Raw genomic sequence first — 15,199 nt, forward strand, 5'->3', positions numbered from 1 at the left:
GTGGCACTCACACCTCCGAGTCTGAAGGTTATGAGTTTAATCCCCACCTGGGGTCTGCAAGAAGAAATAAAGACTGGTGATTGAGCACCCTACTGCAAGAGTGCTACTTGGTTTAAGGTATTATCTTCCAGATCAGATACTAAATGGAAGCCTTGTTCGCCCATTCAAATGGGAGTAAGAGAGCCTGTGACACTTATCATGTAGAGCAGTGGAATTCTCCTGTGGTCTGGCTGATACTTATCCCTCAACCGACATCACTGAAACCATTAAAATAAAACAAAGAATTGTGGATGCTAGAGATCAGAAACAAAGACAGGAATTGCTGGAGACACTCAGCAGGTCTGGTCACATCTGTGAAAGAAAACAGAGTAAAGCTTTTGAATTCAGTGACTCTTCATCATTGAAACAGATTATGTGGTTGTTATCGGATTGCTGTTCCTGGGATTTTACTGTGCTGAAATTGGTTGCTGTTTTTCTAAATTACAGCTGTGATCTCTGGAGTACTACTTTGGCTGTAAAATACTCGAACTAACAAAAGGAGCTATATAAATTTAAGATAGTATCTCAGCTCTAAATGCAGCTAGAAGAGTTTTCCTCTGGAAGTTGCTTCGTAGCGTCATCCTCCACAAACATTTATATCAAAAAGTTTACTTGGACAGGATACAGACTGTCACGTGGGGTCTGTAATCTGCTTGGATACAGACTGTCACATCGGGTCTGTAATCTGCCTGGATATAGGCTGTCATGTGGAGTCCTAACCTGTCTGGATACAGGCTATAACATGGGGTCTGTAATCTGCCTGGATTCAGACTGTCACATGGGGTCTGTAATCTGCCTGGATACAGGCTATCACATGGGGTCTGCAATCCGCCTGGATACAGATTGTCACATGGGGTCTGTAATCTGCCTGGATACAGGTTGTCACATGGGGTCTGCAAACTGCCTGGATTCAGACTGTCACATGGGGTCTGTAATCTGCCTGGATACAGATTGTTACATGGGGTCTGTAATCTGCCTGGATATAGGCTGTTGCATGGGGTCTGTAATCTGCCTCAATATAGGCTGTCATGTGGGGTCCTAACCAGCCTGAATACAGGCTATAACATGGGGTCTGTAATCTGCCTGGATACAGACTGTCATGTGGGTCTGTAATCTGCCTGGATTCAGACTGTCACATGGGGTCTGTAATCTGCCTGGATACAGATTGTCACATGGGGTCTGTAATCTGCCTGGATACAGACTGTCATGTGGGGTCTGTAATCTGCTTGGATACAGACTGTCACATGGGGTCTGTAATCTGCTTGGATTCAGAATGTCACATGGGGTCTGTAATCTGCCTGGATACAGGCTATCACATGGGGTCTGCAATCCGCCTGGATACAGGTTGTCACATGGGGTTTGTAATCTGCCTGTATACAGATTGTCACATGGGGTTTGTAATCTGCCTGGATACAGACTGTCACGTGGGGTCTGTAATCTGCCTGGATTCAGACTGTCACGTGGGGTCTGTAATCTGCCTGGATTCAGACTGTCACGTGGGGTCTGTAATCCGCCTGGATATAGGCTGTCATGTGGGGTCCTAACCTGCCTGGATTGTCCTGCAGTTAAAAGAAAATTCTGGGAACTCCGACCCAGGGTAAAAAAACCAAAAAAATCATAGGGGCATTTTCTTGACAAGCTTTCCCTAATTGGAATCTAGGAAATGGTGAATCTACAAAGCATCAGGAAGTAGTGTGTCTCAGCCTCCTCTGCAGTCCAGCTGAAATCACCAAGTGGATAGGGAAGTTTCTGTAGTGCCAAGGATTGTGGGTACCATCACCGCCATTATTGACCGATTACTTGACGATGGGATGTAATTTGACAAATCTCCCAGCATATGATCCAACCAACTGATGCTGGGGTGTGAAGGGGCAGGAGGAGGCTGAATGGTCAAAGTCATGAAACCATGTGGACTACAGTCCGACTGGTGCTGGAATCTCTGATGCCGAGACTGCTGACTAGGCTGAGAGGTTAAAAAAAGACATTCGTTCAGCTGCCCTGTACTTTCACCAGCCACAGACTGTCAGGGAGTTTTTGGTTTGTGAGCCAGGTATTCAGAGAAGCTAGCTTAGTTCTGTCAAAGGTGGCAGAAAAGTGTCAAAAGATCAGCTGCCGTTGACATTTTTGGACAGTTTAATACCGTTAACCTGCTACTCTGTAATCAGCTATGTCAACAAATGACAAATTTTCATTAATGGCAGTTTATGGCTTGCATGGGATCTCTTCTTAATAGCAAATCCTTTATCTCTCTCAATTATTTTATTGGTTGGCTGGGCCATTGTTAATGTCGTGGGCTGGGGCTGACACCCATGATGAGCAGCATAGCAACAGGAGTAATAACTAGGTGAAACTAATCCCTCTATCCATCCTGCCACATCTTCAGAGATTTAATGAAAGAATTAGTTGATATAATAAGCCCTGTCGTCTTTTGTGGTGGAGTTTGCATCCCAGGATTTCTCACTAATACCCAGTCCCATGGTACAGTTTTGTTTCCTGTCGGTGTCCTCTCCCCAGGTCCTTGCTAGCATGGGAGGGGGGAGTTCTGACAGCCCCTCTGGTACCGCAGCTCAGTTGGTCTAACTGATATTTTTATTGGAGTTTGTTGTGCATTAATTAGCCACTTAATGAAAACTAAGGCATCAAATAAATGACTTCATAGGCCATAAAGCCCTGTGGAACTCCTGAGGTGGTAAAAGGTGCTATATAAATGCTTACTTTTATTTTTCAATGAATTAAGGTGTTGCACAGTTGAGACAGATGTACCATTGGAAACCTTTTGCATGTTTCAGCATAGGTACAAAAACAGGAGCAGGGGCCTTGACTGTGACTCCACCCATAGCTACCTTCTGTCCTCTGAGGGCTTCGTTTTAAACCAGGCAGTTATTTAGGAAACTAATCGGGGAACCAAACGGGTATGAAAGGAGGTTAAAGTGAATGATTAACTTGATTAGGAAGCACAGAATCGGAACATCTTGCATTTCATCTACTCCCCTTGAATGTAGGACATGCCTATAATTGCTAAATCAAACTATTCTGATTAATGACGCAACCACTTCAGGACTTTTACATTTAGGTCTGTTGGTGTGGCACTCTTCCTAGACCCCCTGAACTTCACTTCGGGTGCCAATGTTCCTGAAAAAGAGCCAACTGCTGTGCATATTAGATGATGCTCCATCACAGCTATGGTTTGCAGTTTTACCTCTTTCAGAAATAATTCGTCTCTGCTTAGAACTGCTGGTAAAATCTGGTTAACTTAAATCTCCTAAACATTTACAATTTTCAAATGGAGGCATTTGCTGATTTCTTGATGAGGTGGATAATGAGCATTCAAAACTTCACAGGATGAGTGGAAATTGGGTCTGCATTAACTGGCTCCAAATTAAAGTACGTTCAGGTACATGCAATGTCCAATACTGTTAATAATGCAGAAATTGTAAAGAATAGATAGTGGTCCATGCCACTTGACTAAATTGGAAGATTGGAGAACAGCATAGCACCGAAGGCGGCCATTTGGTCCATTGGAAAAGGTATCAAATCAGTCCCTCCCTCTCTGCTCTTTCTCCATACCTCTGCAAATTATTTGTCCAAGTATTTATGTAATTCTTTTTTGCAAGTTACTTTTGAATATGTTTTCTTTCAGACAACGCAATCCAGAGTCTAACAGCTCACTATCTACAATTTTTATGTCTTAATTTCGTTTCAGTTCTGAAATAATTCTACAAAGGCTGGTGACATGTCACTGCATCACCCTTTATTTACATATGCACAGGACATGACACTGACCCAGCTAACTCAGAGCCGGTTCCTAGAGTGAACAGAACCCCTGACACTCCTGTTTATTTATTTATTTTACTTCTTTTTTTCTTTTTTTTCCTCTGATGTTCCTGTTTATTATTTTTTCTTTCCCCCACACTACCGTCTAACAGCGTTAGTGCTTATTTTTCCCCAGCACCCTTGTTGTGTATGTGCAGGTGGACACTCCTGTTTATACTTTTGTATTTTTTTTTCTTTTTTTCTCTCTCCATGAATGCTGCCAGACCTGCTGAGATTTTTCACCAAGCTTTGTATTTCAGATCTCCCTGGGTCTGCAATAGTTTACTTTCATTATTATTTGTTTTCACCATGTTGGAACAGCAATGTCTAGCCCCAAATGGATGCAAAATGCAGACTAAATTGCATTTGTTTTGCTTGACACTCCTGTTTAATCTGTTGGCCAGGAGTTCCTGATTGCATCTCGTTAACAGCCTCAATCAGGGAACTCATATTCTATGAGATCCACCTGGCTGACCTTGTTCCACTCAGTACAGGTTCTATTGCCATTGCCTCAACTCTGTGTCCTCTATTAACTGTCTCTTCAGCCAAAATAAACCATTTATTTATTTACTCGATCCAAACCCGTAATGATTTTGAATACTTCTATCAAATTACCTTTTAACCTTTTCTGCTTTAAGTTTGAAACACTGAAATATCTGTCTCTGACCCCAGTCTGGGCTGTTGCATTGGCCTGTTACTGACTTGATTATTTATAGAACTGAAATCAGAAAGCAGGATATTTCTGATCCCACAACATCTCCAAGCAGTGTTTTTTTTTAAATGGCTAGTTAGGTTTTTTAAAAATCCAATCTTTCTGATGGCATGTGAATTTTGAAACTCTTGACCACCTTGACCAACTGGACATTGTTGTGGTTAAGAGAAGATGGTGATTAGTAGCCAGCACAATCTCAATGGGACTAATGGCCTCCTTCTGGGCAGTTCCATCCTATGGATTGCTCTTGCATCAAAGGCTGAATCAGTTCCTATTTCCATTCACTGGCTCATGCCAGACTTTACCTGGCTAGGCCAGCATTCATTGTCCATCCCTAATAACCCAGAGGGCAGCTAGGAGTCAAACACTTTGCTGTGTGTCTGGAGTCACATGTTGGCCAGACCAGGTAAGGATGACAGATTTCCTTCATTTGAGGATGTTAGTGAGTCAAATGGGTTTTTAGAACAATCAACAGTGGTTACATGGTTATAATTATTTTCTAATTCAAGTGTCACCATCTGTCTTAGTGGGTTTCAAATCCATGTTCCCACAGCATCATCTTGGGATTCAGGATTAATTAGTCCAATGATAGTTCCAGGCTATTGGATTATTTGGCACTGAGATCAGTCCCTGTCATCCCACTGCGGCAGCTGAACCTGATCACATCAATACAAATGAGGACCTCATCAACATACTATACCCAGTGTAAACACCTGATAAAACCATTGGGAAACCATAGCTCATCAGATTGAAGCACTCGATATAAACTCCCTTGAGTTTGGAAGAACAGTAACAACTTGCATTTATCTATGTTATTAATTCAGGCACAAGATCCCAGTAAGCTTCATAGAAACCCATTAAACAACAGGTCATTGAATCAAATGTATCTTTAAAAGAGAGAGAGAGAGAGGTGGAGAGCATTTGGGAGGAATTTCCAGAGTTTAGAGCCTTAAACATTAGGATTAATAATCTGAAAGAAAAATCATGTTGGTATTCAAGAAATATCTTCAAAGAAAATGATTTTTATTAGTTATAAAATGTATTCCTGGATTGGCCATTGCACGTGTTTTCCATCTTTGGAGGTGATGACGCTGAGAAAGGATTTAGCAAATGTATTTGGTTTGTTTGCTTTTGACCAGTGAAGAATGCTGGATCATTTTAGGTCTATTGACTCCATCTGTTCGTGAGCTGTTAATGATTTTTGAGTCTGACTGGGTAGTCTCAAAGAAAATAGCTTGTGTTGAAGTCCGTGCCCCTTTGGGATGAAGTTGCACATCAGGGACTTAGAAAAACATAAGAAATAAGAGCAAGCCTGGGCCATTTGGCTCCTTACGCCTCCTCTGCATTTGAGTAAGAGCATGGTTTGATCTTCTAACTTAAACTGTACTTTCCACTGTGTTCCTTGATATACTGCTGAAAGAAAAGCCATGGTGGTGTTAAAGAAAAGTCTTTAAAGAAGATGATTTTTATTAGTTATAAAACGTACTGAAAAAGGTAATTGGAAAGGCTAGGTGGAGGCAGGGAATTGTAATTATACCATTTTTGCAACACAATTTTGCATGCTGCTCATTTATTTGAGATTTCAGTGTGATGAATGTTGGACTGATAAAATCAATTCAACTCTTCATATTCTCGAATAATGTAGTTTCATTGAGCAGAAATACGTCTTTTTTTGTGTGGGTTTCTGAATGATATTTTTCCAATTTTGTCGCAGTAACTGAGAAACTTCCAATGATAGCACTGCATGGGAAGTGTTTGTTTTTGCCAAATTTCTACCTCTGCTTTAGTGATGTGTTAAGCCATTTAACAGAGCACTGAAAATACAAGACGGTGACAAATGATGTGTTGGTGGGGTAATACAGAAAATGTGATTTAAAAAGGACTCAAGTTAAGCATTTTATGCTAACTATAATTAACACATGATGTATTTCAGGATATCCCCCAAATTCCTGATGTATTACAAGTGATTTATGTATGTTTAATTTCTAGAATAGATAGTCTGTTGTGTTAGATGTGAGTAAAGTATAAAAACTTGACATGTTGCGACCTGGGTAACACACAGCTCAGTTTGAGATGCCTCCTGTGAAAGAAATCATGATGTTGTTTTGAAAAGAAATAAGAGCACGTTTCATTTCAAAAATTTAAAGCTCTTCTTTTCTCTAAGCGCATTTCTTCCTCCTCCTATGGGGGGCAGAGAAGCGACTGTCTCCGTGGATGTCATGGTCAAGATCGCGAGGTATGACTTGAACACGGCGAGTTAGAAAATGGCGAATTTTCTCTCGCTGCCGAAATGAAGCAGATTTTTTTTTGAACAAAGGATGGAAAATGGTTCACCACATTGAGGCTTGAATCAAGCGAGTTTTCATCTTCTTTTGACCGTGGTAACGGACCGTCATCCATCCTTTGTGGTCCCTAGCATCTCTCTTACTCTTGTCGGAAGCTTTGAATTCCATTTAAGGGTCACTTTATTAGTTCTATCCGAGATTTATCTTCAGGTGATCCTCAAAGCCTATTACACAGGCATGTTCAGTCTTAAGAAATCATTTTGCATGACACTCCAGATAAAAGCTATGATTCTAGCTTTTGGAGCGTGACTATTTATCCAGTGCGATGCCCCTTGTTTAGAGAGTGGTGGTTGGTGGGGTGAGTTTATCTGTTGATTGTGGACATTTGCTAAATATGAAAATGTCAAAATTAGTGAATTTTAAGTGATGACTCTGTGAGAAAGTATTCAGAAAATGCAAATTTGTTTTTAACCTTAAAGTAGGATTGTTACCCTCGATTTCTCCGCTGAAAGTTAGAATGTTACAGTGATTAAAATTTACATACTTTATTTGTTTCTTTTTTCCATCTTCATTGAGTTTGCACTGTGGAATTACTAAGCCTGATGGTGTAAGAGAGCAGAATTAAATCAGTACAGATGTATTCATTCGTCCGACTGCTTTTGCGCGTGTTGTAATTTATACCGTATGATCTATGCTTGTTCACGCAGTTAAACCTTGCGACTTCTATTGGCAGGTTAACTGGTGGGGTCCACCTCATCTGCCTGTTACATTTTGGCCAGTTTAAAGCACTTTATGCCTGCCTTCTCACTGCTGATAGGGAATGGAGTGGAATGATACCCCATAATCTCTTCGTCACTCGCTTCTAAAACCACATTGATTCTCTGTTGAAGTAAAACAAGTCGGATGTTAAACCTAATTGTTACTCTTCATGAATAATTTTGAATGAAGGCATTTATAACGTGACTCCTGCCATTTCTGTTTCTGTTATGCACTTCTGTGGTTCTACTGAATAAAATGAATATAAATTTCATCTTGAAGTCCTAATCTGTCTCAAATAAATAAGATTTGTGTCTCTATTAAGGTAGCAGAGCAAAGAATTTAACACAAGTGCTAAGGCTTCATGTACTGCCATCTTATGGTGTCACACTTCCTTTGTGCTGTACAGTTCTAAATCTATTCTGTTTCAGGGTCTTTATGATTGATATAATTTAAATCTTAGAAAGACTAAGAAATTAAAGCTTATTATTCAGAGGAATTATTTTTCATTGCATGGTGCCATTAGTCTTTCAACTCATCCAGTATCACCAAGCCCATCGCCAACAGCTTGCAGTCCTGTAACACCTACAATTGTTGAGAAAGAAATCACAAAGCACTTCACAGAGGCTTTGTTGAAACAATGGATGCTAAGCCAATGAAAGAGATGCAAGGAAGAGTGACTAAAGTCCATGGGTCTTAAAGGAGAAGAGGGAAGGTGGGTTTTGTGAGTGAATGCCAGAGCGTGAGGCTGAGGTTACTGAAGACATAGCCGTTTTTGGCGAGCTGAAGGGAGGTGGATTACCAGGTTGAGCAGCAGAGTATAGGTGATGATGAAGAGAGGGTGTGCTTGAGCAAACTACAGAAAGCTGAGGCCTTGATGAGATTTTTAAAAAAGCCTTGCATTTAACAGTGATTTTCATGTCCATGAAGTAATTTTGAAGTGTAGTTATTTTATTTTAGGAATCACCACAACCAATTTACACATTGTGAGTTCACCCAAATGGCAGTGATATAAGATAATCTGTTTTTGTTTTTGTGGCCTGAAGAAGGGTCACTTGACTCAAAATGATAACTCATGTTTTCTCTCCTCTGACACTGCCAGACCTGTTGAGTTTCTCCAGCATATTTTTTGTTTTAGTGTATTTCAGATCTCCTGCATCTGCAGTTCTTTGTTTTACATTGGTCTGTTTTAGTGCTGTTGATTGAGGAACACACTTTTGCTGAGACACAGCAGAGAGCTTTTCTCCTCTTCTTTCAAACACCATCTTAGGATTGTTTGTACCCACCCAAGCAAATGGACAAGATTTGAGTTCAAAATCTTATTGAATAGAACAGCACTTCTGACAGTGCAGCACTCTTTCAGTACGGCACTAATATGTCAGCCTGAATTTTGTTTGTCTCCAAGTCCTGGAGTGGGACTTGAGCACAAACCTGACTTGGAGGCAAGCGTGCTACTGACTGACAATGCAAACCTGTTAAACTAGCGCTCTCAGGGCACTAAGCCCAATGCCAAGCACTAAGCATAGGTTGAGAACTGATGGAACTTCAGTTGTCGTCTACAAATGTCAGAGTTTTAAATGAGTTGGTACTTTACAGACCTTGGAGTTTGGGAAGGTTTGCAAGACACCATTGGAATAAAGTCCTCATCATTGATGGTGGGCTGCATGGTGGCACAGTGGGCGGCACAGTGGTTAGCACTGATGCCCTCACAGCGCTGGAGACCCGGGTTCAATTCCCACCTCAGGTAACTGTCTGTGTGGAGGTTGCACATTCTCCCCGTGTCTGCGTGGGTTTCCTCCCACAGTTAAAAAAAAAATGTGAATTGGCCATGCTAAATTGCCTGTAGTGTTAGGTGAAGGGGTAAATGTAGGAGGATGGGTCTGGGTGGGTTGCTCTAGGAGGGTCGGTATAGACTTGTTGGGCCAAAGGGCCTGTTCCAAACTGTAAATAATCTAATCTAATCTAATCATTTAAAAGGCATCTGGATGGGTAAATGAATAGGATGGGTTTAGAGGGATATGGGCCAAATGTTGGCAAATAGGACTAGATTTATTTAGGATATCTTTTTGGCATGGACAAGTTGGATGAGAGGGTCTGTTTCCATGCTGTACAGCTCTGTGACTCTATCAGAAAAAAACATAGGAAAGTATTACAGCTGTAAAGGTAAGGTAAACAAGAGAGACTATATCAGATAGGTCAGACAGTATCTAAGGAGCAGGAGAATCGACGTGTGGTGCAAGAGCCGGGTGCACCGGGTGCTCTGGTTTCCTCCCACAATCCAAAAATGTGCAGGTTAGGTGAATTGGCCGTGCTAAATTGTCCGAAGTGTTAGGTGAAGGGGTAAATGTAGGAGTATGGGTCTGGGTGGTATACGCTTCGGCGGGTCGGTGTGGACTTGTTGGGCCGAAGGGCCTGTTTCCACACTGTAAGTAATCTAAAAAAGTAACCTAATCTAAAAGCCCTTCATCGGGAATGAGGCTTGTGAGCTGAGGGGTGGTGAGATAAATGGGAGGGGGGGTGGGGCTGGGAGGAAGGTGACTGAGAGTGCGATAGGTAGACGGAGCTGGGGGTAATATGTCGGAGAGGAGGGTGCAGTGGATAGGTGGGAAGGAAGATGGACAGGTAGGACAGGTCATGAGGGTGGTGCCAAGTTGGAAGGTTGGACTTGGGATAAGGTGGGGCGAAGGAAAATGAGGAAACTGGTGAAGTGCACATCGATGCCATGTGGTTGGAGGGTCCCGAGGCGGAAGTTGAGGCGTTCTTCCTCCAGGAAGGAGGTGTGAGCACAGATTTTGCAATTCCTGCAGTGGCAGGGGAAGGTGCCGGGAGGGGATGGTGGGTTAGTGGGAGGCATGGACCTGAGAAGGGAGTCACGGAGGGAATGGTCTTTACGGAAAGTGGATAGGGGAGGGGAAGGAAATATATCACTGGTGGTGGGGTCCGTTTGTCGGTGGCAGAAATGGCGGAGGATGATGCGATGTATATGGAGGTTGGTGGGGTGGAAAGTGAAGACCAGGAGTGTTCTGTCTTTGTTGCAGCATGAAGGTTGGAGTTTGAGGGCAGAAGTGCGGGAAGTGGATGAGATGTGCTGGAGGCCATCATCGACCAGGTGGGAGGGGAAATTGCAGTCTTTGAAGAAAGAGGCCATCTGCTGTGTTTTGTGGTGGAATTGGTCTTCCTGGGACCTTGGGACCCTCTAACCCCACGGCATCAATGTGGATTTCACCATTTTCCTCATTTCCCCTCCCCCCATCTTATCCTAGTTCCAACCTTTCAACTCAGCACTGCCCTCATGACCTGTCCTATCTGTCCATCTTCCTTCCCATCTATCTGCTCCACCCTCCTCTCTGACCTATCACTATTTACCTCAACTCCGTCTCCCTACCTCATTCTCAGCTACCTTCCCCCCAGCAACCCCCCCCCCCCCCCCCCCCCCACCCCACCCCTCTCATTTATCTCTCTATCCCTTCGGCTCACAAACCTCATTCCTGATGAAGGGTTCTTTCCCTAAACGTCGACTCTCCTGCTCCTCGGATGACCTGCTGTGTTTCCAGTACCCCACTCTCGACTCTGATCTCAAGCATCTGCAGTCCCCACTTTCCCCGACCAAATCAGATAGGACTATATTCACAGAAGTTTAGGAGAATAAAGGTTGACCTGATAGAAAACTATTAAAGTTTATCAGGCCTAGGAAGAATGTTCCTTGTGATTGAGGAGATCAGAACCAAGGGTTAAAGGTTAAGGATACAGGTAGGCTATTTAGATCAATTGTATTGAGGTTACATTGGTAATGGTGCAGACACAGAAAATGCAGAAGTGAGTCTCAGGAAGATATTGACTGCAAAGTGCTTTAATGCAGCAATATTAGTTTTGCTGACCTTATTGAAATTGGAAGTAGATCCTTGTTTTATGACCTCTCTTCCCACTTGCATAGGATTTGAATGAGCACTCCTTGTAACTTTCCTGCTCCCTGCTTCACTGCCGCTACTGGAAGGCTATTTGGAAACAAATCTCGAAGCTTGCCTTCTGTATTAGTTGCCTTCTCACCTAGAGTGCAATATTTGTGTGTGTTATGATAGAACCATTTGTGTCTAAATTGAGCTCAGCATCGCCCAGTATTCAAAGCGGTTTCTGCCAGCTGAATGCCTTAGAAGCTGTCATTGGTCCTTCCAAGCCTCTGACTGAAGTCCGAACAGGCAGGCATCCTCGAGCTGTGGAATCAATTAGTCATGGAAGCTGAAGTCAGTTAAAAGCTTTAATGGTCAGGAGCGTATTTTATAGTTCAGTGTGGAGACAGTCGTCTGGGAAGTTGTTGATTGTAGTCAGGGGCGGGGGCGAGAAAGGTTCAATGCACAGGAAGGCTTAAGAGACCAGAGATAAATAGTCTGTAAACTTCATTGTTAGATAGAGACGGGACATCAAGTTAGCATCACGCTAATCTAGTGAAAGGTACTGAGGGATTAGCCCATTGAGACCTGGCAGTCTTTTCTCTTTTGCTTCTTAACCAATTTTCTTATCTTTCCATCTTTTCTGAGATTATCAATCCTACATGCCCACTAGGCGTCAGTCATCCGCTGATATTTTGCTCGATGGCGAATATTGGAAGGCCTGGCTATTCCCCCGCAAGAGCCATCACACCAGTCCTGTTACGTCTCTGCTCACCTTCTACATGTAATTTTTCTTTTGAGCTGAATGCCCAGGTGAGGATCAGGCTAGTTACTCACCTGCCCCTTGCAAATTTGCTAGGACCTCTCCAAATTTTGTGTGTAGAACTATAGCAAGGTCACACACCGAAAGAGGCCATTCAGTCTATCATATCAATTCACTTTGAGGATTCCCTCAATGAGGAAATACAATTGCCAACTTCTGCATTGTTTCACCCTGTTAATTGAAAAATGTTTGTACTTAACATGCAAGTCAGTTTGGTAGTTGGATTTACTCTGCGAGTGAGTCTCTATGTCCAGTTTTGGTAGTTATTTGAAAATAGGCTATAATTGCATTCAAACTAGTTCAGAGAAATCTTCATAATTCTTAGATAAAGGTAGTATCGTATGAAGAAGAATTGAACCCATATACATATCGTGGGCGGCACAGTGGTTAGCACTGCTGCCTCGCAGCGCCAGAGACCCGGGTTCAATTGTGAAATTTGCACCTTCTCCCCATGTCTGCTCCAGTTTCCTCCCACAGTCCAAAAATGTGCAGGTAGGTGAACTGGCCATGCTAAATTGCCCGTAGTGTTAGGTAAAGGGGTAAATGTAGGGGAATGGGTCTGGGTGGGTTGCCACTTCAGCGGGTCAGTGTGGACTCGTTGGGCCGAAGGGCCTGTTTCCACACTGTAAGTAATCTAATCTAATCTAATCCACTTTGAGGGCAGCACGGTTGCACAGTGGTTAGCACTGCTGCCTCACAGCGCCAGAGACCCAGGTTCATTTCCCGCCTCAGGCGACTGACTGTGTGGAGTTTGCACATTCTCCCAGTGTCTGCGTGGGTTTCCTCCGGGTGCTCCGGTTTCCTCCCACAGTCCAAAGATGTGCAGGTCAGGTGAATTGGCCATGCTAAATTGCCCATAGTGTTAGGTGAAGGGGTATGGGTAGTTTGCAGGTCGGTGTGGACATGTTGGGCCGAAGGGCCTGTTTCCACACTGTAAGTAATCTAATCTACGTTGCAATTTTAGAAGAATGAGAGGTAGTTTTATTGAAACATATAAGATCCTGAGGGGACTTGATAGAGTCATAGAAATGTACAGCATGGAAACAGACCCTTCGGTCCAACCTGTCCATGCCAACCAGATATCCCAACCCAATCTAGTCCTACCTGTCAACACCTGGCCCATATCCCTTCCTATTCATATACCCATCCAAATACCTTTTAAATGTTGCAATTGTATTAGCCTTCACCACTTCCTCTGGCAGCAATAGGGTGGATAGTGGGAGGATGTTATGCTTTAATGGATCAGTAGGACTAAGGGACACTGTTTGAGAATAAGAGGCCGCCCCTTTCAAACAGAAATGAGGAGCTTTTTTTTATATATGTTGGTCGGTGATCTCGGGAATTCCTTTCCTCAGAAAGGAGGCTGGATTATTGAAGTGGCTAAAGTTTCCAATCACCACCTTAACGTTTCAGCTTGAAATACTTCTATGTGGGTGATGAGCAGAACTTGATAAGACTAGTGTGCTGGCCCTTGTAGTGGAATAGCCAGAGCTCCTAACACTCACATCTAGGCACAATATTGGCAGATAAATGACTCCTGGAGGAAGTGTAAAAACATCTGTCTTGGGCAGACTTTATCGGAGGCAAAATTTGTCAGGTTTTTGAAAAACAAGAAATTTGAGAGTTGGGGAAGATGGGGTTGGTGGGGGGAGGGGGCGCAAACACAAAAGAGTCAGTGAGACCACCCATCTTACGAATGGCTGAGCAGGGAAAAAGGGCCTGGAAATGGCTTCTTCCTACTCCTGAGTACTGTGCTTGTGTGGAATGTCAAGTCGGACAATTAGCTGAGGGGAGGGAACACAAATTAATAGCAATGATTTTTACATTCACTCATGCATTAAGTGCCGCCAAAAGCAAAATGCTGGAATCCGTCACTCCTCACGCTGAATAGTAATGGGCAGGTTTTCCAAATGATCTGACCATCAGTGAGGCAGCCTTTTGATCCTAGCCCTGATATTTTTATAACTAATGATAATTCAAAGAAAATGGAAATAAGTCAGAGGGTTTTTTTTGTAGATGTGCCTTCTGTTTCACTGCTATTGCTCTACCAAGGAAATTAGCATGTAACTCCTGTGGGATTAACATCCCTCCCTTGATGGGGGTGGGGTGGGGGTTGGCCTTCTCTATCATGTTGACGATTTTGCTGAAGTCGGTGTGATAATGTGTGCTAGTCAAATGAAGCCACTGACTGGAGGAAGAGCACAGCTAGATCCCACTCCCGAGGGCAAAGAGAACCTTGCCTCAAGTGTGATCCACATCCCTCATGACCAAGGGTACTGTGTCAGATTAGAATACAAGGCAAGGTCTGCCTTCTGTTTCCATGGGCTTCCTGATCATGTTCCTGAATGTTGCTGGCAAGAGAGGCCTGTTGCAGAAGCTGTTCATCTTCCGCTTATCAGGCAAATGCAGAAATGCCAAATTTCAAAGAATCTCCACAATTTCAATCACAGGGCGCTGAATCGTTGGCTAGTTGACTGTGATTGACCCAGACGTGGAGAGAAAAATAGGGGGCTAAGGCCTTCGAAAAAGGCACAAGACTTGTACAGATTCCTTTTGATTGCAGAGAGCGGGTCACTTTGTATGAAAGTACGTCTCTGCCAGCAAGCGCAAATGAGCCACTTCATCACGTTGACTGATTATCTTAAATTAATGGTTAGCACACTCGAGATTGTTCAGAAAGTGCTGCCTAATAACGGAATCACATCATAGACATTTTGTTTTGAGCTTTGCAAGCAGATTCAGTTTGATTTGTACTCTGACTATTAGGAACAACCTTATTTTCTTTCGATAATGTTCTTTGGATGTTTGACTGTGTCAAATGTGCCATCTAAAGAGAACTTGTTTCTATTGTTGGCAGCCTGAGGAGGCACTCGGTCCTTTCCCT

At 43.0% G+C, this 15,199-nt stretch overlaps 1 protein-coding gene across 2 annotated transcripts in view; it reads left to right on the forward strand.

Moving 5' to 3' along the window:
- Window positions 1–15,199, forward strand: part of LOC140494726 (ephrin-A5-like) — a 374,348-nt gene that overhangs the window by 104,710 nt on the left and 254,439 nt on the right. The window lies entirely within an intron of this gene.

Source organism: Chiloscyllium punctatum, chromosome 24 (assembly GCF_047496795.1).
Source record: "Chiloscyllium punctatum isolate Juve2018m chromosome 24, sChiPun1.3, whole genome shotgun sequence".
Classification (NCBI taxonomy): Eukaryota; Metazoa; Chordata; class Chondrichthyes; order Orectolobiformes; family Hemiscylliidae; genus Chiloscyllium; species Chiloscyllium punctatum.